This window comes from Coturnix japonica, chromosome 1, assembly GCF_001577835.2.
Source record: "Coturnix japonica isolate 7356 chromosome 1, Coturnix japonica 2.1, whole genome shotgun sequence".
Classification (NCBI taxonomy): domain Eukaryota; kingdom Metazoa; phylum Chordata; class Aves; order Galliformes; family Phasianidae; genus Coturnix; species Coturnix japonica.
In genome coordinates, this window is record NC_029516.1 from 60,783,503 (window position 1) to 60,810,266 (window position 26,764).

Consider the following 26,764-nt stretch of genomic DNA (forward strand, 5'->3'; position numbering starts at 1 on the left):
CTTCTTCTGGGTCAGTTTTCTAATACCACCTTTTTATTGCTCACTGGTAAATCCGTGCTGCCAGAGAGGCTCATTGCCAGCATTCCCTTAGTGGAAATAGTCTCGTGAATCTTTGTACCAGCCAGATCTCAGCCCGAGGGTTTGCCAGAACCAGCATGTTCAGTTCTTGGCAATGCTGATTTTGCAAATTTACCTTCGCGACATAAATTTAGACATCATGGTAACATGCAGGGCAGAAGGGGCAGGCAGCAGGAGTGCTTGGAGAGGAGGACATTGGGTCTTTCCTGCTGGATGACCGCTTGAAGTGTAACTTGACCTGTGCAGACCTTGCACAAAGCAAACAAGCAAATGCCATTGAAGAGTAGGACAATACTCCAACAAGCAGTTTGGACGTGTGATACTTCTACCCGGCAACATCTGTTTTGTTTTTCTCCTTGTTTTCCCTTTTTGATGTCCACCTCTGCCTCACAAAAATTCTTTTCTATTTTCTCTCTCTCAGAAGATTTGCTCTGAAGTTATGCTTGGAGTAGCTGATCATATCCTCCATGTCAGAGAGGGTTCTTTTTGTTTGTGTTTTATGACTGTGGTTATTTTTTTTGTTTGGTTTGGTTTGTTTTTTTTTGTTTGTTTTTTTTCAGTTGAACTGCCTCTTCTTGCTAGTGTTGTAATGGTAATTATAATAATAATAATAATGGTCAGCTGTTCCCAGATTAGTAAATTATGTATAATTTATTTTATCCCCCCCGCCCCCCTCCCCCTTCCTGTTTTAACTTTATTTTATTCTGTTCTAATTTGGCAGTGCAGCAAATGAAGCTGTTAGGCTATTTAAAATGGATACCCCTTCCCACCTTGCCTTTTTATATATATATAAATATATATATATACATATGAAAAGAAATAGCTTCTTCTTCTGCTCACACCATTCCTCTTTCTGTTATTTTAATTTTGGCCCCAGCCATGTCAACTTCTGATGTTTTATTATGATGGAGTGAATTAATGGGAGTGTTGTTTTCAATCTTAATTAACTTCTGCTCTCTCATCACTCATTTTAGTTATTTAATTACACCAGTCATCTAGAGCCAATTTTTTTGAAGCACTCTGTTTAGATAAGAAGTAAAAAAAAAAAAAAAGTAAAAAAAAAAAAAAAATAGGCAATTGTTTTTATATCATTATTATGTACAATGTGAAAACAGATATTTGCTCCTTTTTTTTTCTTTTTTTTTTTCTTTTTTTTTTTCTTTTTTTTCCTAAAAACTTTTAAAATTTGTTCCCTGTCTTTGTGAACAAATTACTTCTGACTCTTGTGGGTTCACCTCACATTTGCTGGATGCTAAATTTCCACCACATTATAGAGACTCTCTGGTTTAACGGTGTAATGTTGGGCTACCAGAATACTTTGTTTTAGCTCCAGGTAGGTGCCACTGCAGCAAACATGACTGGAGTAGGCCTTGGATGTGTGGGCTAGAAAGCCAGCCTCGGTGAAGTCAATGGGACAAAGTTCCCTTCACTTCAGCCAGGCCAAATTTCAGCCCCAGACTATGAGCAGTGCTGCAGGAGATGCTCTGGAGATGCTCTAGAGGTGGCCCCATCTCAGTCCGGTGCTGGAGCAAGGCTGGTGTTAGGGCAGGAGAGCGAGTTCTGTGCTTGCTGTTCACCATGTGGGCCTGGGCTAAGGCTCGGGCCAGTGCTGGGTTTGTCATCTGCACATTTCTGTCTGAGGGACTGTGCTGGAGCCTGCATTTGGTCAGGTTGGTTGAAGGGGTAGCTGGAGTGTACTGCCCACCACCTGTGTTTTGATACTGAACCTGATACAGCAATGTTAAAATGAAAAACAAAAAAAAAACAAAAAAAAAAGAAAAGAAAAGAAAAAAAGGAAAAAAAAAAAAAAAAGAAAGGCTCTGGGATCCCAAACCAGCAAAATACTTGCACCTGCGCTAAGGTTTTGTTGGGCCAAAGCATGAGTGCCCGTATATCCTTCAAGTAGAAGACCAGATTTGAAGATGAGGCCCTGTCTGTCCCTCTTTCAGTTCTCAAACAAAACAACAACAACAACAATAACAACAACAAAAAAAACCAGAATGCATAAAAATAGATCTTGTTTCTTTCTTTCTTTTTTTTTTTTTTTTTCCTGGGTTCTGTGCCCCCAGAGCACGTAGGCAAACCAGGTTAGAAGAGGTTGGGCTTGTATTAACCTCCAAGCATGTGGAGGCCATTCTGCTGTGGCGGCCCTGCGCTCCTCTCTGACGTCGGGGAGCCTCTTGCGTCAGTGCGCTCAGTAGCTGAGAGAAGAACAATGCCAGCAGTGGGGAAAGGGGGAAAAGAAGAGAAAAAACTGAGACACTTGCTTCTAAGCTCAATTAAATAACACAGAGCATATCCTTTTTCAATTTATTCATGCCTTATATTAGTAAAATAGGATTTTTAAGTGCATTTAACATCTTTATTTAACCGTTCCGCTGTATTAATCAGGCCCCCAGAAAAGAACACTGGCTATTATTATAGCATTTAATTAGTTTTGTAACCAAATCCTCTTATTACAAATGCATATGGAAGAAATTCTTTCTTCGAAGACATTATTTCAAAGATTTGGTTACTGCAGTAGACTCTCTCTTTAATTAAATCATTTTTTAGAAAGTAAATTGTCTTTAACCTTTTTACAGCACATTTTCAGAGCTTTTTCTTTTTAATCCAAAGAGATGAGCTGTTATTGTCCCCGAAGAAGCCTCTGACATCACGTTTATAACATCAAAAATAATTATACTCCGTGGAAACGTAGACCTAACTTAGCAAGGATTCATCTGCTAGAATGAATGGCAACTATATAATATCCTGTGCATTTAAGGGCATGATTTATCAGATAGGAAGTATTTTTGTCTGCCCACTTCTTGACAGAATCATATCTTCAGTTTTGCAGAGCAATGTGTGTAATTCACTGGATGTGGATTCAAGTGTATCCTCAATTCACAGGGCATGGGCTGGATGTTTAGCTTGGTTTATATTTACATTCTTTCAACTTTATCTTAACTTGTCAGTTTCCCAGATTGAAGAACATGTCAAGTTCATTTTTTTTCTACTGACTGATTTCTCTACTCCCCAGTGTTTTTGTCACTGGTTTGATGAAGCAGTATTTATATAGCTCCGTTGGCTCTAAAGCTCTTACTCCTTTAACGTTTTTGGATTTTACAAGTGAAATGAAAATAGAAAAGAAATAGAGACAATCAAATGCCTGGAGCTTAAAACAAAGTATGCGCAACCTACCATCTCACTTGAAATTTAATAAAAGAAATAATTATGTAAATATAACATAGAGTTATAGATTTATATTTTGTTCATAACACATAGTGTAATATAAGTTGTATATTTTCATGTTTTGGTTTTATGTTATCATTCATGCCACAATAAATGAAAAAAACGGGAGTTGATGTACTCTTTAAAAAAAAATACACCGTGGGTTGCCACCGTCCTGGGTTTTTGGTTGTTATTTTTTGTTTGGTTGCTTTTTTTGTTTGTTTGTTTTGTTTTTTTGTTTTTTGTTTTTTGTTTCCTTTGCATTCCCCTTTTTCAGTATTATTGCCCTGCAAGGCACCAATAAAACAGCAAATGTGTTCTTTACCTATACTGTGTTCTGTTTCCCACTTATTGTAGTGAAGATTGCGCTATTTAATTTTGTTGCTAGCAGAGCAAAACAGCTGGGCTCAAGGAGCAAAAAAAGATTTCAGTTCAGCTTTCCTGTCCATTCCAAAATTCAATCTTTTCAACTTACACAGGAGAAGAAAAGTCACTCTGTCTTTAAAATACCAATATTAAACTAGAAGAAAAAGCTGATTCTTCAACAGTGCGGTGCAGAACTATGATGACAGGTGCCACTCACTGAGCAATTTCCAGTTCAGAGTCAAAGCTCTTCCTACACAGAGGGGTTTGAATCCAGAGGTTCAGCGCATGCCCACCTTCCCAGCTTGTTTGCTTTCTGCAGGTTTACCTGTTCAGAGATCGAAGCAAACACTCAATTAAAACACCAATGACACGAAGCTAGGAAAAAAAAATAGCTCTGCTCATAGTTAGTCATAATGTCCCAACATGCTGCCTAAACAGTTCATGGAGTTTTGACAGCAGCATATGGCATGAAGTGGGATGAAATGTATTTGTACCTGTTTTTGACAGTAAGTTATTCTGATGGGTGCTTACTCTTGAGTGCCTACGGCTTGACAGATGCCATTCTATGGTTCCAGATTTCCCGAAGGGGAAAGGCAATATTTGGGAAAGCAAAAGGGGGCACCTGGTGATGGAGGTCCTACAAACCTGCCCACACTTCTGTTACTTTCCAGGTTGCCCTCCACACTCCTCCTGGGATAAGGGGCAGCACTTAAAAACAGCAGCCCATCGGCAAACCAGAGATCTTTTTTGGCAGCTTCGTGTTACAGCCTGTCACGGGAAGCTCAGCCCGGCATCCTTTAGCCCCTTAAAATCCCTTTATCAGAATCATAGAACATCTAAAATTCACACCATATCCTTTGTGTGTTAATCAGTACAATCATAAAGAGAGCACCTGTCTACCATACAGGCCAGAGGAACGACCATGGCCATGCTGGGTAGTGTGGCTGCCAAGTTATGCTATGGTGTCTGCTCAGCATACCTACTGACTCTTCACCTGCTACTTGAGCCAAGATGCTTTGCTTCTTTGCCTTTTTAACAGCCATTGCCCTGTACAAAGCCTACACTGCCAAAACCCACTGTGTCATTGCCCACCAACCCCTGGGATGTCCAAAAGCACAGGACCTTCTCACTGAGTTGGAGGTGGGTAGGATTTTTAACAGAAGTGGGCAAGGCTGCGAAAATTGCAATAAAGACCAGTCAGACCCTAAAAGTACAACCAAAATGTTAAAAAGGTTTCTAGAAGAGTTATCATGGCCTAGACTTGGGAGGGTGACAATTAATGCCTTCAGCCAAGCTGTGGGATTCTTTTTTTTCCTTTTTTTTTTTTTCCTTCAAAAAAATGCTAAAGCATTCCAGCAGTTGCCTGTAGCAGGAAGGAAGAAAATGAGGATAATTATGGCATTAATCTATTTAAAAAAGAGAGACGTGTGACAATTAGCGCATTCCTACCAAGACAGCAACATACAGAGAGATGTGTGTAGGAAAGTGAAAAGTCCCCCCACCCCCAACCCCAACTGGCAAAAGAGTGTCTTCCCCATGAGGAAGTGCAGGGCTACAAGTTTTGGATCAGCATGGAAGAGCTCTCACCGATAAGCCTCCAATTGGTATACATTCAACAGTATTGCAGAAAAGCAGTGCAGGAGAGAAAGAAGCAGTGGCTGAGAGGCTGGCCAGTGGAAAGCTCATGCTGAAAGGGTCTAGGAAGTCTTCTGAATATGTTTATCAACATGATGTGGTGCGTGCATCTGGTGGGCACAAGGGCTTTTCTCCTCCACTCCAGTCAGAGCTGAAAGCCAAAGCCAGAGAGAACCTACAGGTTCCCAAGGGTGCCTCCAAAATGGCTGCCAGGGGCAGAAGCCAGCCTGTCCTGCCCCACCACTGTATAGGCCAACTCATTCAGTGGGAGGCTGCCATGCAAGAGCAACACATTTCTACCGAGGCTAGTGGGTGAAAACACTGCCCACAGGAACTAGACGGGCTTTACTCCCCTCATAACCCAAACCACTCCATGATTCTATAGTTCTGTGAAATGCAGGAACTGGTCTAGTGCAGCAGCACGGGACTGAGCGTGTGTGCATGATGGCAAGGCTCAAACTAAGCCCTGCAAAGCCCCTCCTGTCCCCCCGCCAGAGCATCCCCACACAGGGATTTGTGTCGGTTTAGCTTCATGTTATCAGCGCAACTTTCACAGGCAGTGAATGCCTAACCCACCAAGGATAAATCGATGCCTCCTGTTGTATTTAGCAGAGATATGACTTAAATACAGTAAGTAAATCAAAGTAATTATTTAAAATGAAAATGATTTACGAGACTTAGTCTGAGAGAGCGGAGCGGTGGTAGGAGAAGCGGGGCAGAGAGACGCAGGGCTTCAGCAGGCAATTCCTGACTCTGTCAGAAACTTGCTCTACAACTTCAGGAAAATTACGCAGCCCATCTCCAAGACTGCCATAATAATACCTACTTCAAAGGGGTGTTAGGAGGCTTAATTCATTAATGCCTGCAAAGCACTCTGAGATCTTTGGATTAAAGGCGCTACAGCAGTGCAAAGTATTATTAGCTACAGGAAAAAGCTCTCAGGCAAGCACAGCATTCAATGTCTGCAGCTTATTAAAAAAAAAAAAAAAAAAAAAAAGGGGGGGGGAAGGAAAAAACCCCAAAGATGGGCAAATTGTGGGTGGTTTGGTGCTGTTTTCACCCTGTAGCCAGATTTCCTCTAAGCAGCCCTGGACTTTGCTGAACCAAGGCCAAGGTGATGAGCTCAGGGATCTTGGAGCTGCCTGGCTGGACTCTCAAATGCTTTGAATTTGGGATTCTTTTTATCAAAGAATTCTGACTTTGTGGCTCAAAATCATGTTCAACTTCTTTCCAACATCATACTTACCCATCAAATTAAACAAGATGAAAATAATTTTGCCTTGTACAGGATAGCTGCATTTTAAGAATTCAATTTAAGCTTTCACTCTCTCAAAGAAAAATCTTCCTTTTGACATGGAAGGGGTAAGATTTTCACCACCTGTAATTATTCTGATTCCAGAGGGAGTCAAAATAGACAAAGCAAGGCCTTTTGTGATTATCCCTCCATACAGGTGCTCAACCTACTTTGAGTGCAATTAGAAATGGACAAAATGCACTAAGATATGCCAGACTAAATGGAGGAGCATTCTAAGCGAGTGTCTTGGTCCCAGGTATTTGTTTCTTTCTAATGTTAATTAAGTTTTGAAAGCAAACATCAAAACACAGCTGACTTTTGTATAGGTCCAATTTTGTCTCGTCTTCCAGTTCCTTTGGTGCCCACAGCCACATCTGTGTTGGGGTCCTGGGAACACCGTGGGCAGAGGTGAGCGGGGTTTGGTACCAACACAAGCAGGCCTCACTTGCTGTCATGTTTATCTAGTTGACCAGCTCAGTACAGACTGCAAAAGTTTCCTATTCTTCCTATCTTTGAAACTTTCCAAGTACAACTTCATGACTTAAAAATAGACATAATCAACAGCCCCCCAGAGAAAAGAATGTAACTTAACTGCCTATAATTTTTTTCTTTTTTAATGTTTCTGACTTTGGTGAAGAAAACCTCTTAACTTCACTTTGTTTCCAGGACCCAATGAAAGAGAACACAAGGGAAGTGAAGTATAAGTAAGTGATTCTGGCTCCCAGAAATGCTTTGTTTCTCTGCTGATAGAATATGAAACTTCATGTAGGTGGTGGGTAGAGCCATCATAACCCACTTTCTTCTGACTGAATAAGGGAGGTCAATATATTATCGTATCAAGGAAGAAGAAATTACATAGGCGATTCCCCAACAGACAATAAAGACAATTCTGACAGCATGATCAAAACAACTGTATAACTTTTCTTTTCTCTTCCTGCAGACACACCAGTGTTTAAATGACAGCTGAAAGAGGATGATGGACTAAACACATTATTCCCTGTTCCATCTACTTTTTTATAATAGAAATATATCTTGAAGACTATATTCAAGTTGATCAAATAATAAGTCAATTTGTCAATAAAACAGATTAGGCAACCTGTCTGCAGAGATGATATCTGTCAAACAACATATTTTGTTAATACAGTCTGGAAGCAAATGCCTTCACAAAAGACAATACAAAAAAAACACAGTGCCATTTCTGAATTTATTGAAACACAGCTCTGACTTTGATTTCACTCAGTAATAGATGGTTAGACTTCTTTTTTTTATTTTTTTCCCTAAGTTCTAGTTGCTAGTTAACAAACCACAATTTGGAAAAGACTGGAAATCAGAGTTAGTGGTTGGCTCAGCCTGAATTGACACTGACATATTTCCAAACTTCTCACTGCTGCCTGCCCTGCTCCTGGCCATTCCTACCTGTGAGAGACCAACCTGCCAGATACATCAGTGGTGTGGGTATATGTGAGGAATCTCTGTTTCCTCACGCTCTGTTTGTCCTTCCCCCCTCGCTACCCCTGTTACCAATCACTCTCCAGACAAGCACAGCATCTGCTGATCTGCCTTGTCACATCATGAGCCCTGTCACCATGCCCGCCGGATTTAGCCATGATTCTTTGACACATTTTGTACTCTGATGCAAATCATCCCTTGGAGATGCTGGGCACAAACTGGCCTCAGCCACATGTGGGGGTCTCTCATCTTACCCCATGTGAAGGAACAGAGGGAACACTAGCACCCACAGATGCACAGAATGATCAGACGCAAATAATGTGGGCCCAAGTAGTATAAGGATCCAACTCTAAGGATCTTATGGTTCTATGAAAAGATTGAAGATCTTTATCCAAAAGATTGATTTGTAATTCACATAAAGCTTGAGTTATTTCATGTAGAGTAAAATAAGTGGCTGGAAAAGGCAAGCACATGGACTTGAAAGTTTCCATTTTGAGCACTGGAAATTTAGATTAATCAGTCTTGTATATTAGCAGAAGTTTTGCCAGATGAAGTTAGAGCCAGCTGTTGTACTTGGGTGGTTCTCGCCTTCTTCCTCCCTCTACTAACATCATGTAGTCCTCAGGAAAGTGGCTGATTCAGAAACTCCCATTCTTCTTTCTCAGTTGGGAAGAAACATGGTAGACCTTAATGAGTTGAAAAGTTAAAGTGAATTGCCTGGGGTTTGATTTCTATTTGTTTGTTTGTTTGTTTTACATAGAACTAAGCAGAAAACAAAGCAGACAACAACAAAAAGTTCTGCCAGAGAGGAAAGGGCTTTTTCCCACTCAAACTTGGCTTAGCAGACCCAGGCTGCTATTATGAATAAATAATTTGCTATTACTTTCAATAATGCATTGACACATTCTGGGACAGAAGATCTTTCATTCAACAAGTCTTAAAAAATGCTTAAAATGCGGAAACTGCGTTATGAAAGGTATAGATTGATTTTAAAAAAAAAAATAGATCTCCTTGGAAAAGGAGGTGAGTGGATATAAAGGCTGCACTAAAAAGAGAGAGTTGTTAAAAAAAAAAAAAAAAAGTAAATGTCAAACCAACCCTGTCAAGAATTTATGTCAAAACATTCATTTTTGTAGTGAAATTTCAGTAATAGTCAAAGACATTCTCATAAAGTATACTGTGCACTTCATTCAGCTTCTTGTAGTGGAGATCACAGTTTACAGATCTGGACGGCACACCCAGTAGGAACCTGAGCTTCCACCATTAGTTTCTCCAGCCCTCCGAGCTTATGCGGCCACATGGCAATGTCAAGAATGCTTAATTATCCACCCAGCCCTACAAACCTTGAAGCACAAGATAGCCAGCAATCCACTCTCATTCAGAATAGTTTGGCATGTCTCCACATTGTAACTAACCAGTTTTACCCCTAGCAATTGCTCTTTGAAGCAAAAACATGTGCAAAATGTCTTCATTCAGCCTAGTAGTATCGTATGTCAATCAGATTCAGGATGCAGAACTGGCCAGCAATATCCTAAAAAAAAAATCATCTTCCTTGTTTGAATCACTTTGAATTAACTTGACTCTGTCATGTTACTGGCAAGAACATACTCTCTTGAGCATCTGATTTCTAATTTTTTCCTCATTTTCTTTTTTTCGGTCTTTGGATTTGTCTGCGAGTTCCAAGGATCTGGTTTAAGCTTTACAAGACCAACTTAGCCTGGGGCTTTGGCAAGCAGTTTAATATTGTCTACATTGCACTGAAGTTTATTAACACCTTTCAAAACCTCTGCGAGTTTGTAAATCAACCAGTGGTTCATTCTCCAGAAATAATAAGGGCCTGGTTTTGTTAATGTATACAAACACAGATGACATATATGTATGATGCATGCACGCGTGGATGACATTTTGTATGTTTGTACTTACATTACACTAGGTATTTGTGTCACAATGACAGCACTCAGACTGATCAAGTTAAAGCCACAGCACTACAGAACCTATCAGACTCTAAGGGTCTATGAGATCCTCAGTTTTTGTAATTGTTGTTGTTTTCATTGTTAACCTGACTTATGAAAGGGAATGACAGTGCTGACACCTGATGCTAACATGAAGCAAATGCTGATTATCTACAGTGTAGCATCACTGTCATTTTCATCCAGTTCCCCGAAGAATTACTTCATTCTCATAGATTAATTTATTCTTTTATCTTTTGTTGTAGTCCTAGGTGGCATTATAAATGATTCACAGATGTGGAAAGGATAACACCAATTTCCTAGTGCTTCTTCCTGATCTAGAGGAAAAGAAACTACTTTATATTGAAGTCCTATCAAGATACAACCCCTTCTAGCAGAGAGGGGGAAGTCATTTGTGACCTATACAGGGAAATGAGTGCTGCTACAGTTTACAGTAAACCAGTAAATGGTTCTTCCATTATCTTGCCTTCAGCATCCATGGGCTTTATGTCATTGTACCAACTTGTGTTGGGAGTCATCTCCTATGCAGCCACCACAGAAATGAGTCAAAAGGTGCAGCTCCAGTAAGTGCAGGGTAATACTGTGTAAATATCAACGTGCTTATATTGGCACACTGGCACATGTGGATTGTGTAACATTAGTAGACATGACACTGTGAGGGTATCCTTAGGTTTACAGAAGCTTCAAATATTGTACTACCCTGGCAAACCTGTGTAGCCCTTTTGGTGCATCATACTCTAGTCTCGAACTACATTATTTGATTATTTGCTCTTTTTTTTTTTTCCTTGGGTCCTTGAATTATGGCAAAGCACAAGCCCTACCAAACTCAACACAGAGCCAGCACTCCACATCATCCCCACTGCCCTGAGTGCTGTTTTCACAGCCCACCATGTGAGCCCTGACACAAAGGCAGATCTATTCACCCACGCTGTCACCCATTATTGTATTGTTTGAATTCTTCTCAATGATTTGCCAGCTTCACCAGATCTCTGGAAGGTCAGAGGGTAGGAAAAGCATCATTTTGTTCTTGAGCACTGAAGGCATAATGAAGCTGTGAAGAGGTCACATAACTCCACTCATTTTAAGGATACAAATGTGTAAGGCTCAACCTGCCTGTTCATTAGTGCAGATTGTGAGTGCCAGCCTGCTTTCTTCACACTCAGTGCCAAGCACTGAGCCTTTCCACCAGGCAGATTAAGCCCCAGGCTAGCAAATAGACAATGAGGACTACACAGTTAGTGGAAAATCGAATATTTTTTCAAGAATAGCGTAGGTAGAGAATTCAAGCATCCCCTCTTATAATTCTTTCAGCCAGTGAGATCTCATTCTTCTCATATCCTCCCACAACCACCCTCTGTAACATTCAAGGGAAAGGCCTAATCCTTGGCTATGTTGCTCCCCAAAGCAAGGCAGAGCTGCTGCAGTCAAATGAGACACAACCTGACTGGGCACAATTGTGCACACCAGAGCCAGCAGATGAAATTTATACTGAAACTTGATTGATAAAATCTGGCATTTCTGAATTGCAGAAGGCTTTGATGTGCTAAGTATTGTCCTCGTGCTTCTTAGTGCAGCTACTTCTCCATAGTCTCAAAGACACACACAGAAACATAGGTATAGACACCATATTCTCTGTCTGGATAGTTTCTAAGCTGTTGCTCATGCTAGTTTTTGTTTTCCCTCATAATATCTTCCTTCTACCTGCAACTGCTAGAAGTGGCAGGCAGATGTTCTTCTCCAGAAAGATCTCCAGTCCCAGCACTGCCATTTGATGTCAGCGTCAGCGTAAATCCTTCCTTTGACCTCAGCTGGCAACAGATCAACCCTCTGGCTTTTAGGGGCATTTCTAGGGGCGGGGGAAGGTTATTTATTTTTAAAAGGCAAGAGTTATTGAATTTGCTGTACCTGGATGCTGCACAACTCTTTGTAATCGTTACCAAAAGATGATGTCACTGAAACTTATTTTTATGTCATTCTCCTCACCCAAGGTAAATATGGAGTGCTGTCATGCCATTACGTGATGTAAATATGTCATCTTAATTTGTCTTTACACATCATAAATATTTTATTATATGACATTATTACACCTCCAGATATCTTTTTCCATATGAATAGTAATTACTCAAAGTATTTACTGTAATTATGTCACTTGATGAAATTACAGTAATTACATCGAAAAATGATAGCCCATGACTAATGAATTAAAATAGCATGGAAATTCACATAAAAATGGCATTAAAAATGTTAAGGTTCTGAGGCAAACTCACAAAAGCAAGGAAATTCATAATTAAGAATTTAATCTCCAATAACATTGCAGGGTGCCACATTTTTAGATTATATCACAGAGAAAAAAAAAAAAAAGAAGAAGAAGAAGGAGAAAAAAAAAGAGAGGAATAAGGTACAACTCAAAAGAGAACTGCTACAAAGCATAACCTGGCATTTTTGCATAGGTGTTTGAAGCAATGTATACAAGCGCTATCTAGTAGCTTTCAATGGCATTCAATATAAAATAAAAGGCAGTGGGCTAAAGTCAGAGGCAGGGTGAGGCACTGCCATCTGGGTGGAAGTTTCTAATAGCTATCAGTGATCATAATTTTTCCATAGGTCAGGAGAGAGACAATAAAGGACATCAACACAGACCTGAGGAGTGAGAGGCCTAGCATAGCCCAGAAACACATGAGAGTTACACGGTAAATGTGAGGATGTGGCACCCAACCTGTGCTCACGTTTGAGCAAGTATGCATTTTCATAAATCTAACTACTTCCAAGAAGACAGACGATGTACTGCTTTAGTACTTGCACAGTGTTCTCACTTCTGCTTGCATCCTCAGAGATTTCTGTCTGACCAGAAAGGTAGAAGACCTTCTATTGCTAAGATAATTAATGAATAAATATTTTCTGAAACAGATCTTCAATAGATTCGGATGATTTATCGTTATATTCATTATGAGCTATTAACTATGATCTGCATGTTGCCCTAGGCACCCTGGTCTATGTGGCTCTGCTTGAGCAGGGGGAGATTGACCAGATTGCTTCGATCATTGTGATTCTATGAATTCTCATTCTGTACTTATTATTTTCTGCATGAAAAGTAATAACTCTGTGGTATTGTTAAAAAAAAAAAAAAAAAAAAAAAAGTCCAAACATTGAGGGTGCCTAAGAAGCAGAGAACCACAGTTACCATTTTTCTGCCTCACTCAGGAGCTGAAAACTCAAGGTTGTTCATCTGCTCTCACCACTGTCTCTTTTGTAGAGCCATCCCAGTTTGGTTGAAGTACTTCCACAGACTTCACTGTTTTTTGAAGTTTTCTGTAGGATGCTTTCAGACTTAGATATACTGGAAGAAAAAACCATAAGAAGCTGAAACAGCTTCCCACCAAACATTATGAGAAAGCTGAGTTTCTAATTAAATTAAGAAAGAAAGATATTGAAGGAAGGAAGGGAGAAAGTAAGGGAAGGAAAATGGAAAAAAATAGAAAAAGAAAAAAGAGAGAGAGGTAAAAATATAAAGGGAGAGAAAAAGAGAAAGAAAGTAAAAGAGAAAGAATTTCTGTTTCCAGTTAGAATATCCAGTAATAATTTAATATATGGTGCCATTTTAGAAAATGTGCTATTCATATTTGTGAAAGGCTTAATAGATGCAGCTGCATCCTTTAACAAATTATTATAAGGCATGGTATGAAATGCATTAGTAAGAAATGCTTAACAGATGATGCTGTGACAAGCTGTTACAACGCATGTTATAAGACGTCAATATTATTAAATCTATGGGCTTGGTTAGCACATGAATATAAATAATTTTTATGCATGCTACAAATTGCCATGCTTTATTAATAATGAAGTGTTTATAAATGGAACCTTACTGTAAAGCATTATTAAATGCAGCTACTCAGAAGACCTTAGAGTAATACTGTAGTAGCATTATCATGCTGAGAAGCAGACTAGAAAGGCTGCTTTATTTTACTTCGTCAACATGGGTTCAAATACACAGGGCTTTGATTCCAGAAAACCCATGTGGTAGGGGCCACCAATATGCACGGTTGAAAGCTGCTGTTGTCACATTCTTTGTTACACTGAAATCACTCTGGCCTCACTTACATAGGATTTACACCAATGTAAGTACCCGCAGCAGAGGGGTAACTTCTGATTAACCCTGCTGTAAGTGATACAAGCTGTGGGCCACAATTTCCTTCCCAAATGAGAGATGCCTGAAATGTAACTGTGCACTGCAAGGCATTCTTCTTGGGGTGGGGGGTGGGAAGTGGGAAAAAGAAAAGAAAATGAATCAAGAAAACAAGTACATACATGTGAAATGTACAATTCTCTGTACCTCAGATTCTGCCCTTCCAAATTTCACCTTCCAAATATCTTCCAAAATGTTACTTCTGCATTAAAAATCAGCTTCTTTTTTTCTTTCTGTTCTTGAACAGAACACTTCATCACAAAAAAAAAATAAAAATAAAAATTGTGCTGTGCTGTTCCTGAAGTTACTATGACTAAATAACACACGGGAGTGGCTTGGTTTATCTGGCCCAAGCATCTTGTGAAAAGCAGGGCTTATTTCTCTTATTTTAACTGTTTATTGACTTCATGATTGATGTCATTTATGTTTCCAGAGCCTCACCGAATTAGATTGACACGCTTACAGATATCTACCATGAATATATTCCTTGTGCTGCTGAGATTGAAGCTAATTAATAAAGACGTAACAGCACTAGGACCATAGAGGCAAGAAATGCTCATTATGAGATGACACACCAAGTCTTTGAAAATGTTTGCTCTTTTTTTTTTCTTTTTCCAATTTTGTATGGTTAAATATTTCTGATTTGCTTTTTTAATTGGACTTCCTCTGTTTTCAACCATCTCCACCTTGCTGTACTTTTTAATGACAAATTTTTTATTATTACTATTCCTACTTTTTATTTTTCTTTTTTTTCTTTCTGATGATCATATACTCCAAGCTGCAGCTCATATTAGGTATTCCTAAAAAGAGCACTGTTCATGTTTCTCACCTGGGACAATCTCTGGCCTTTTCTGTACAAAGCACAGCCTCTCCCAGAATCCAGCCCATTGCCTTTGCAATTCCAGCCAGCACATATAGGTTTCAGCACAAGGTAGTGCAGCTTTCTGCAGATGAGGGCAGGCAGTCATTAGAAACCACCACCATGGTGAACGTCTGGAATAGGAGCAACATCTTCATCTTTGGGATAAAGTTACACACAGTTATCAGTATCATCAACAGAATTCACTCTGAAAGGGAGGCTACCTTCTAGTAGGGCAAAGGGATTTTGTCTGTATGTGTGTGAGCATACTCATGTGCATGTTTGTGGGCACATACCAGTTCTCATCATTCACATCAAGTATTTTTTGCAGCCACTGATCCTGCATTATCTGAACACTTGGGCACAGGACAGAAGAACTCTAGCTCAACTTTCCCAGGGGAGAAAGGCCAGGTGCAGAGAGGTGCAGATTGTATCAAAGGAAGCAGGAAAACTCAGTCCACCTAGTAACACATCTCAAATACTTTGGGAACCTGCTGGGAGAAGAAAGATGTGACCCTGCATTGCTCAGGCCACAGCAATGGGGCAATCCAACTTCTCTTCCATCTCATCCCCATTTAATACCAACAGCCAGAGCAAGCCTTTTCCCAAGTGATGAAGCCCACCTCATTTATCACCTCGATTATCACCCAGGAATTGGAAAATAAAACAGAAATATTACCTAACTTCTCAAAGCTCATAAACGTTGCAGATGGGTTCATTCTTAGTTCTGGGCAAATGTCCAAGCTGACTTTTTTCATTGATAATATACTTACACTGACCAAAGCCTCATTCTTGACTCTTCCATTTCTTTTTTTTTTCCTCCAGTGTTTCATGACACACATAGATTAATGTCAAGCAAGCATGCTGAAGGACTCATATTATATTTATCTGTTAGCCTTGATGTGATTGCAATCTTCTGTATTTTCATGCATTACTTTCTACTCTGGTTTATAGTTAGTCCTGTTATAATTCATCTCATTTAACTTCTATTCTTTGTTTTCCCATTCTTCATCGTTAATTTCTGATCCAACTTTTTACTTATTCTGTGACTCCTGCACCCAAAACATTAGTATTAACCTTGGATGTGGAACTCTGTCAAAAATCCTTTCCGAAGTATAAACAGCTCTGTCGTTTCATTACAAAATCTGCCGTTGTGTTCCAAAAAACTCCTTACTATAAAGTTCAAGGTCACTTTTCCCCTCGTAATCTTTCAGTTCCAGGTGGACCCCCTCTATCAAGCTGGAGCTGGGAAATGGAGATGTTGAAACCATGGGAGTCAGTGCTTTAGAAACTGCATCCAGTGATACAACTATGCCACAGAACTTTGTGGGAACCCAGAGCAGGGTTTTGCACTGCTTTGTAGGAACAAAGAAAAAAGCAAGCACTGCTTGGGGTCAGGTCATGTCCTTTCCTCTCAAGGTTTTCCAAAAGCCATACAGGAACCCATGTGGGTGTGAAGGATGAGCAAAGGCAAGAAGCCCCAGGCTAGTTTGAGGCTCATGGCAACATACTGACTTCTGATAGCCATGGGCCCTGCATGGGGGCTGTATGCTATGGAGGCATCTCAAACCTGTAAACAGAGGGCTGAATCCAGAACATGGCTCCCTGCATGCCTTATTGTGGTGCAAGAGATGAGCCAGCAGGGAAGCAGGACTGTCGGCGTTTCCACTTAGCCTTTATTTACATGATTCATACAGTCTGCATTGGTGTTTTATACGTTTCTCTATTTACATGATGTGTGAATCCCATGTACACTTTTTTTTTCTTCAGAGTCATGCAGCGAGTGCTTGTTTGTGCATCTGTATTGTGCTCTACTTTTCCTCATGTTCACAGATTTTTATTAAAATATTTCCATGAAACAGGTTGTTACCAAAAATAAATGAACACATACAAATTAATACATAAAAACAGATGAGTTATATAGAATATTTACAAACAATGGCATGGAATTCAAAGCTCCTTGTAAACACAGCATATAAATAAGCATATACATACCCCATATTTACTACCATTTATTTTATGAGCTACTTAGTAGATCTGAGATAGGCTAAGGCTGATAGACAAGCTTTTTCCCACTGTAGATTGTGGGTTCACCAAAAACATCTCATATAACAGCCAAATCAAAAATATTTTATTTTATGCTCAGTTTGAGGTTCCTCAGTCTGCAGAAAAGCACATATACAGTGAAAAACTTGGGTTCATGAATAATGCGGAGGTGACCAAGCCTCATGAAGCACAGAGGTTCAAAGTGAGCTGGACAAAGTAATGCAGAATAGATATGGGATCTACACATTGCTGAGGGGCAGAAAATTAGCTTGGGACCTTGCTTCTCTCCAGGAGCGTGCTTTCATGATGTCAGGGCTCAAGTTACATGCCCAGTTACTCCTTCGGCACTGCCAACTTTCTTGGCTATGAGGTGTGCAAGACTATAATTGTATACAAGCTATCTCAGCCTTCTACACAAGCTGAGATGAGCAAATATTTGCACTTAATAATCTCAAGTTGCAGAGGCAAAACTGTATAGATCTTAATGATGTTACCCATCATGGCAGCGCAAGATCACTGCCTGCACCCTTTTACAAACAGGAGGCTTATTAAGAGATACAAGATGTAGGGCTGACTTTTCCTCTCTTTTCGAGAAGAGGCTGTTTTGTCAACGTTTTGCCAGATTCTAGGAGTGTGAAATTGGCTGTTCATGTGCAGCTCGCACAAGTACTGTAGTTTGAAAGAGAAGGCAATTAATTTTAGTTGTTGACTTAAACTGCTGTTGAGAGGTACTTCATTTCCCGATTCTTCCTCCTATAAATAGATTAAGGGTTACATGAAAGTCAAGTTGTGCTCGTTTGTCCTCCCTCTAGATAGATTTCCCATGACTGCTTATCTATCAGCTCCCCGCCCTTAACACAATTTGTTTCTCAAATTAATTTAGCTCACTCGCTCTCACTGGTCCACAGCCAAAAAATTGTCTACTGTTCCTTCTTTTTTTTTTTCTTTTTTAATTTCTTTCTTTCCCTTTTTTTTTTTTTTTTTTTTTTTTAAATAAAAAATAATAATAATAAAAGAAACAAAGCAAAACACTCTGGAATTAATATTTTCTGGAAGGGAGATTGAGCAATGTGCGTCTTGTACTTACGATCGAGAAAACTATAGGAAATCTATGTTTTGGAGGGAGAAACTTTTGTGTTACCAGCCTGGAAGGACTACTGGTGTTGCTAAGTGGTGTTGGAGAATGGAAGCTACACAGAACATTGCAATATATTCCTGGATGCAGTGTTTTCTTGCCTTCTGGTATGACCCATAAAGGCAACCATCTTATCTACAGAAGTAAAGGACAGTTTATTTCCCACCTGAGCTTATTTGCAAGAAGAAATGATACCAATGCTGAAGATATTTAAAGTGTCTGACATGAGCACATGCATGCAGACTAGAGAAAAATGATGCACATTGATGTGTCTGGAGATGTTCAGGCTCCTTCGTGTTGTTTAATGCAAATCAAAGTGCCTGCCCATAGGCTAGTTCATGCCTCCACTCCAAAAGAGTTCCAGTTCCACAACCCAGAACATAAAGCAAATACAGTAGATAGCTAGTGAGAGAGTTCAAAGAACAGTCGTATTTTCTGATGCAGATAAGGATGTCTGGGTAAGTCTGAATCACTGTTTTGAGGGCAGCATTTGTATTTTTCATGGAATGCATATTTAAAGAAAAAGAATTCCTTGATCTGAATATTCTGTATTTGTCTTAGTGCAGCTCATCTGATCTGTGATCTGGAGCTGCAAAATTATTTTACTTTTTACCATATAATGCAGAGTTGAACAGAATTAGAAAATGTCTGTGTTTTATTACTGGTGATGCCAAATCATTATCTGCTAACTGCACTGAAGAATTGTTGATGAAAGAGGAGGAGAAAAGAGAATTTTAAATAAGAGTAGATATTTGGAGGTATTTAGGAATACTAGATCTTATGGTGTGTAGCTTCTGTGGGCCAGGCATTTCCAAGAGGTATCAGATTTTGTACTCCTGCTATGCACTGTGCTATGTCTGATGCTTACCACAAAGACCCACTTAAACTGATGTGCGTGCACATATAACTTGGTGGTTCATCAGTAAGTGTGACATCTCCCAGAATTATTGAGCTGATTGTGAGAAGGGGCATATGTCCATCTGGGAGCTTCCCAACAAAACACAAGGGTGATCCATTTCACATAGGGTTACCTTCTGCATGCATCCAGTGACAGGAAGCTTGTACACCTTTCAAATGCAGTGATCTTCAGAGTCCACAGAAAGCAGTAACAAAATCATTGCAGTTTGGCAGTGAGCTGAAATGAAGTACCAGTATTAATTAAGTACTCCAGAAGACAACAAATTGAAGGCAAAATGACTGCCATGATTTTGTGCCACTGCTTTTCCTGAAATATCTTGATAGAACAACAAGATTCTAAACAGATGAGAAGTTAATCAGTGAAATGTGTATGCAGATACATATTTGTAATCTTGCGCTCCAAACTTAACATTAGGCATTTGGTGGGAAGGCAATGAATATGTCTGATAAAACTACCTATGAACTAAATTGGTGTCATTACAGCAGAGCATTGCCATTAGTACAACAGGGTAAAACTAATGCCCATTTTAAGTACTGAGCTATGCTAACATGTCAGGCAGCTGTTACGTGACTAAAGATCCAGGTCAGAGCATGGATGCAAGGAGATGCTGAGTGTCACAACTGCTTTAAGCAGAAATAAGGTGAAAAGCATATTTTATTTTTTTTTCAATAAAGTCTCTTCAAGATAATAAACAAACAAAACTACCATTTAGCTGTCACACTGCATCATTTTACATCTCACCCAATGCTCCTGTAATTGTTGCTAGTGATTCTATGCATGAATTGCATAGTGGGGCACATAAAACTATTAAGGTAATAGGTCGGGGTACATCATTGCCATCATAGGTTTCAGGAGCTCTCAAACCCTATTCAGCAGAAGTTTGCATTTAAATTGGACTCTCACTGCATTTCAGAAAATCCTGAAAGTACTTAACTATTGCTTGGTCAAAACCTACAACACAGAAAATAATAATAATAATTAATCTCAAGAATTGAAAGCATTTATAGCATATATTTAAGTAACCTTCATTTATTTTTGGAGGTTATTTACATTTTAGGTGTGCAGAAATTCTCACTGGTCTTTGCTTCTGTAAGATGTATGCTAATCTAATCTGTAATAACAAATATAATATTACTGCTTCTCTACTTTGTTGTTTTCCTTCCTTCCTTCCTTCCTTCCTTCCTTCCTTCCTTCCTTCCTTCCTTCCTTCCTTCCCTTCCTTCGCTTCCTTCTTCCTTCCTTCGGTTCTTTCGTTCCTTCTTCCTTCCTTCCTTCCTTCCTTCCTTCCTTCTTCCTTCCTTCCTTCCTTTTCCTTCCTTCCTTCCTTACACCTTCCTTCCTTCCTTCCTTCCTTCCTTCCTTCCTTCCTTCCTTCCTTCCTTCCTTCCTTCCTTCCGTTCTCTTTCTCTATCACTCTCCCTTAATTACACATGCAGTGATAAACTGACATTTCTTGAAGGCGATTGTTTGAAATCCACCTCTGGCCCTGGTGTCATGGCTAACTTCTCTGCCCTGCCATGCTTCTTGCCCTGTTTCTTCAACCTGCCATACAGCAGCACCCAGCTTTCACCTCTTCCTCTTGGCCCTTTGCTGCTCCGCCAGCAATTGGCTTTATAACAGCTATGACCCAAAGTTACTGCCTTCCTCTTTTGCATGGTCTGAACTCAGGTTTAATCTATCCTGGCTGAGTTTCAATGCAAAGATAATTGTTGCAGTGTTAAAGTTTTATCTGATGGGTTGCAGACTATGTTAATGGCAGAGATGATTTTATACCTGCTCTAGCTTTTTATTCCTCTGGTTGGTTTCCTTCTGGCTGCAGCACCATATGAGCAGCTGCAGACTGCTGTCAAATTTTTAACAGATGCATTTGCTGAGAAAATTTCATATTGAACCTTATTGCCCTGCTCTCTTTTCCATCAAAGGAAGAAGAAATCCTCTTAGTGGTTGTTAGGAAGCTATTGTAAACTCTCAGTGTCTTTTCAGTATTTCCCACATTTGAGGACAAGTCAAACAGAACCATACGACGTTTCTATACTCAGAGCAATATAGTCCACAGAAATGTGCTCTTCTTTGATTTGAGCTAGCTCTTTCAGGGTATTACAACACATTAGTAGCAAAAGCACCAAGTATTGTATGGGCAAGATGTCTGTATGTTTATCCAGCCCTTCTTGAGAGCTTTGTAGTCCAGGCTGTGCATTTGGCTTTGAGCAGTTTTATTGCTAGCAGAATCTCAACTGGCAAGTCGGAATGATCTTTGGGTAGAGATACCCACTGTGTGTGTATATGTTTATGTTTGCATGTGTAGGCATATCTAAACCTACATGATACATACATACAAGACACATGCATCTATCTATGCATTCATATATATTACATTCACACAAATGTATGTAGCTAAAATCAACGGCTCTTCTTCGACCTTTTCACAGTTTTGTCAGGTTCAGCTCAAGCTGAGGGGCAGCTTTTGCTCCCAGGGGTTACATCAAGGTGCATCTTGTATCTCCTAAACACACCGCTTATATAGCACGCTGGATCCAACTTAACGTAATGTGCTAACAAGCAAAGCAAATAAACCTTTTCAATACTTTTTTCAAATTTTGAAGGTCATTTAAAGGTTGCATGGCTTTGGTAAGTCTATCATGTTTGCACAGTTATGCATGTTTCTTCTTCTGGGTTGCACAGCAAGTGCTGTTGTGATGTACAGCGTCAATTAATAAAGAATTCATGTAGTATAATATTATGCCCATTGTCACAATACAAAGTAATATTATGTGATTTTATTAGCTTGCACTAGTAAACACAGATTGCATTAAAAGCTGTTTCTGCTTTATTTTTTAAATGTTTACATATGAAGAAATAGCCCAAACTACAGAAGTCGATGATTTTCTGACACTACAAAAATTAGCCGCCTGCAGATCAGCTTAATTTAAAGGCTTTCCGTCTTCTTTGAAAAGGTTAATAAAACTGTGGCTAAAGAAGACCCTGTGAACCTACTTATTAGGATTTCAAAAGCTTTTTGACAAGTTCTCACAAGATGAGAGTATGAAATAAAATAATTACGAATGAGATGATAGACAAAGCTCATAAAGAAATTAAAACCCACTTTAAAGTCTGACAGTTTCACTTTGTTTTAATCACTTTCTGCCACAATCACGTGTGGCTGCATTTTAAAAAGTGACTGCTGTACAATGTTTCTGTATCTGGGCTTCATATAATATTGTTTTGAAAAGTTCCTTCAAATCTTTCTTCTCTATGTTAATTAATAGAAATTAAAGGGAACAATCTTACTAGCGGTAACATTAAAAAGCAAACAAACACACACACAAAACCACCACAACCACCAAAAATCCTTATTTTTAACTATAAGCAGACTTTATTCATTCTAATGGCAGATACTAATACGAGGTGATACTTGTAACCACAGTCAAACAACTGCATTCACAAACTCTGCAGAGCAGCAGCCCTTGATCCTGGTTCAAGATTTGGGCAAACAGATCTACAGTTGTCACATCTATCTACCAAGGTATGGGGAGAGACTAAATAGAATACGTTGCATGTTTGTTGCCAGTATGCTGAATGGAGATTTGCCCTCTGGGCTATATGTATTTCAACAGATAATTTCTTTTACAAGCATTTCCATTTTGCCATCAGTATTCTATATGACAAGTTTTTATTTTGCTACTCGCGATAGTGCCTCAGACTGCATTGCATTTTATGGGAGCAAAATATCTCCAGCGTAATGAAGACCATTCTGTCTCAGCAGACAATGGACAGGTACAGTGTTCACAAAGCACGGTGATTTATTAAAACATGAAGGTGATACTAATGATACTCTTAGAGGTAGGCAAAGCACATTTCATTGCACTCACTGTGGGCTTTTTCATTAGTTTTACCCAGAAACAATGAAAATGTATACTAACATGCAGACACACAATTAGTCTCTACACAATTACAGTTTTACTGCAGGGACAATGGCCCTGTTATGGAAATCACCTTGTCGGAAGCAGATAAATGGTTTCTGTACCTTGGAAAGGCTTCTGTGCTTAGAGAAAATAAAAAGAAATAGCACCCACTTTCAGTTTACTGGATAGAATAAACCCACTATCAAACCCTAGAAGACTTTAAAGAAAATAATATTGGGATTATTTGGGTTTTGTTAAGTCATGGGTGAGGACATCTCTGAACCACGGTAATACTTAATCAATATATCAAATAACAAAAACAGGGCAAGCGCACAAGACAGCAGCATTGCATTTCCTTAAACCATCTTTCCAACACAGACTCATTTACACTGGATATATCACAAAGGGTGTCAGTATTGCCAGAAATATCAGAGCACGGTGACGTACTCTGGTGTGAATCTCCTACCACTCACAGCATCACCAATGAATCTGTTATTTTTTTATTTGCTTAGGTATGCTGATGAAAGCTGAAAGTTGTTAAAAATTTGTTTGAGAAGTGTTAAATAATAAAAAGTACTATTACATGTACATAAACTCCATCCAAACAAGGAACATTTCATTGGTCACCATAATTATAATATTAAGTCAATAAAATACTTCATTAGAAGCACCTGAAAACTTTTATATATATATATACATGAGAATGTAAGTAATCATAATAGAACTAGGTGGATGGAGAAGAGCCCTCTCCCTCAGACCTTTGCAGAAGCAGCTGGAGAAGATGCACACTGAAGGCTGAACCCACCTGCACCAGCTCTTCTGACTCCCACAGGGAAGTGCACTGAAACCAGTAGGGCTCTCCACCTGCAGAGCCCTTTCTGAAAGATTTCCTGTTGCATTCAGGGCAAAGGAGAGCACTGTTACAGCAGCCCACGCATTGGTGACCTAGACAGTGGTGTTATGAGGCCATGTGAATGTGAAGCAAAATTTGCAGGTCTGAAGTGTCCTCAGTCTGCTTCCCCAGCTGATCAAAATTTAGGAAACCCATAATAAATTCTGGAAACCTTCATCAGGAAACAAAAGCCAACCCACAGTACTAGAGCAACATGGAGCCCAGATGCAAGTTTTAATAACTGGGGTAAAATCTCATGGAATTCTGCTGAGCTGTAACATAAAGAAATGCCAGACAATGTCAGTGTGAGTCTACAGTGGAAAATATAGGCAAAACAATGTCACTGGATGTCTGTGTAGACAATGTTATGATTTGAGGAGAGGCAAAATGCTGTCAATGGAATACTATATGCTGTAGATAGCATTACCACAGTATGTGAATAAAGGCAAAATGATGTCAGGGCAATACACAATATGCTCAAGACAGAATATATTTAGTCTGAATAGAAAATCTGTCATGTAAAATAGTTGCATTGATTCTCATCTTCTGCAGTGATGTGTTGTCATTTTTTATTCTGTCTTTTTTATTTAGATTTACCCTATATTCTAATCTGCTTTTTCCCCACATTAACATTTCCTTTACTTGCTGTAAGTGAATTCACTGCCATTGGCTTCATTGCTTTTTGATTATCAGATTTTAAAGAAAAATAAATTTGGACCAAAGGTGTCACAGAAAAAAAACCCAAACAAAAACCCAACAGCTATACCCACACTACAAGCAGCAGGACCAAGATTTAGATGTCTATCATTTAACTGAATTTCACAAACAGAAATACAATAAAGTTGCCGACAAAATACGTGTATAGATGTACTCACACATATGTGCCCAGGTAAAATTCTATTCACCTCTGATCAGCGGAAGTAATGTTTACGAGATACAAGAAAAGTACCACTTTTTTTTCATAACTGTATGGAATTTCTGCCTAAAATCACAGGTGGTGACCTCACATGTTTTACACTTACGTAAAATGGAGGCCTCGTGCCCAAATTAGTTTAACTTGTTTACACTCCATTATTTTTCTTAAGTCTCAGATTATCAGATTCTGGGTCCAAGCAATTTCTAGCTTTTTCTTCAGTCCTAATTTCAACCAAACCTTCATGTCCCAAGTGGTCAGCTAATTTCTGCTAGGGCAGTCATAGTCGAGTTGCAAAGGGAAATGAAATGTTTCCTGTGTATTTCACACCTATTTTGCCCCTTCCTCTATTTCAAAGCCCATTTCAACTTCCAGCAGCCCTGGTGTTGTAAAGGTGAACTTTCCCCACAAACCCTGCTTTTCAAAGCACTTATCGAGGAAAGGCTCTAAAATGTAGCACGCAATTATCTAAATTATAATCAAGGAAACCACTAAAGCTCTCTACTTGTTCAGTCCAGTTACAGCTGACATCATTACATTCAGCGTTCTTTTCTCAAGAATATTTTGACTGGACATTACAAGTCTAGCTACATTTGTGTTATCAAGCTGTTTGGCACAAGCAGAATAGATTGACAGACTGAAGCAGCCAATGCTGAAGTCCATGTATCTATGCTACGTGTGGTGGGTGATTTTACTTTGGATAAAATTTAGTCTGATCCCATTGTTGAAAAGACCCACCCACGCATGTGGTTCACAGCCTCTCCACTCCCTGGTCATTTATATGGATCTTTGGAATTTGTACAACAAAATGTTTATTCTTGATGTTTATAGTGTGCACCTGAAACATCTAGATTAGCTTCTTCCCTGTGGGATCTCATGTGGACATTTGGACATCAAAGATTTTGTCCACTAAAGCCTGTTTTCATGCTGACTCCAAACTATTATCTTGAAGCTGTAGAGGAAAAAAGTCCCAAAGTCCAGGCTGCTCAGTCTGGACAGCCAGACTTTAAAGCATTAGGACATCATTGCAGAGATACCTGCAGAGTATAGGCTCTCTGAAGGAACAAAAGAACATATTTCCAGGAACTGTGAAATGTCTCCTTTTCCTCCCACCTGAAACACCAGAGTTTTGAAAGTTTATAGGAACAGACTCTGCTGAGTCATTAAGTTGCAAACTGTCATGATCTCAGAAGAAACTGGCAAGAGAAGTAGATGTGAACTTGGGAGCCAGATCACCCAAGTAGTCTTATTAAGTGGTGGGAAAACAAATTATCAAGGAAGAAGGCGAACTTTAGACAGAACCTTGACTGTACTCCACCTTTCATGCAAAGCATTTTTATTTTCATGGTAAGCAGGAGCATGTCTGATGCTCCACCTGTCTCTTTTCAAGAGTGCTCAGAATTCAGAACCAGTTCTCATAGCCCTTAAGTTGTTGTACAGAGTCTTAGCTTAGATTTTTCTTGATCTTTCTGCTTTGAATTTCAACCTTTATGTTATATTAGCATGGTGTTCCCATGCTTAATTTGCCTCTCATCTGGATAATGATAATGAGCTGTTATTGACTAGCGTTTCCAGTTCAGTGCAGTGAACATTGGGTAGTATTCATAAAATGTTCCTCTTATGCCAACTGAAATCGGTAGTGGTTTTGAGGCAAGAGGCCAGATTCATCAAAAGGATAATGGGCAGATATATTTTTTGTTTGGTTTTTCTTTTTCTTTTTTCTTTTTTTTTAAATTTTAATGACCAAATTGCATTGCTATTCTTTGTTTACCTATTTTTGAATTCCATCAGATAGCTTTAGAGATGACTATCCAATTTCTGTATTTGTAGGAAACTGGCACAAGCTGAGAAAACAGAACAATTCCATGTTTATGAAGCATGAATTCTGACAGTTAATGTCAATATATTGTGCA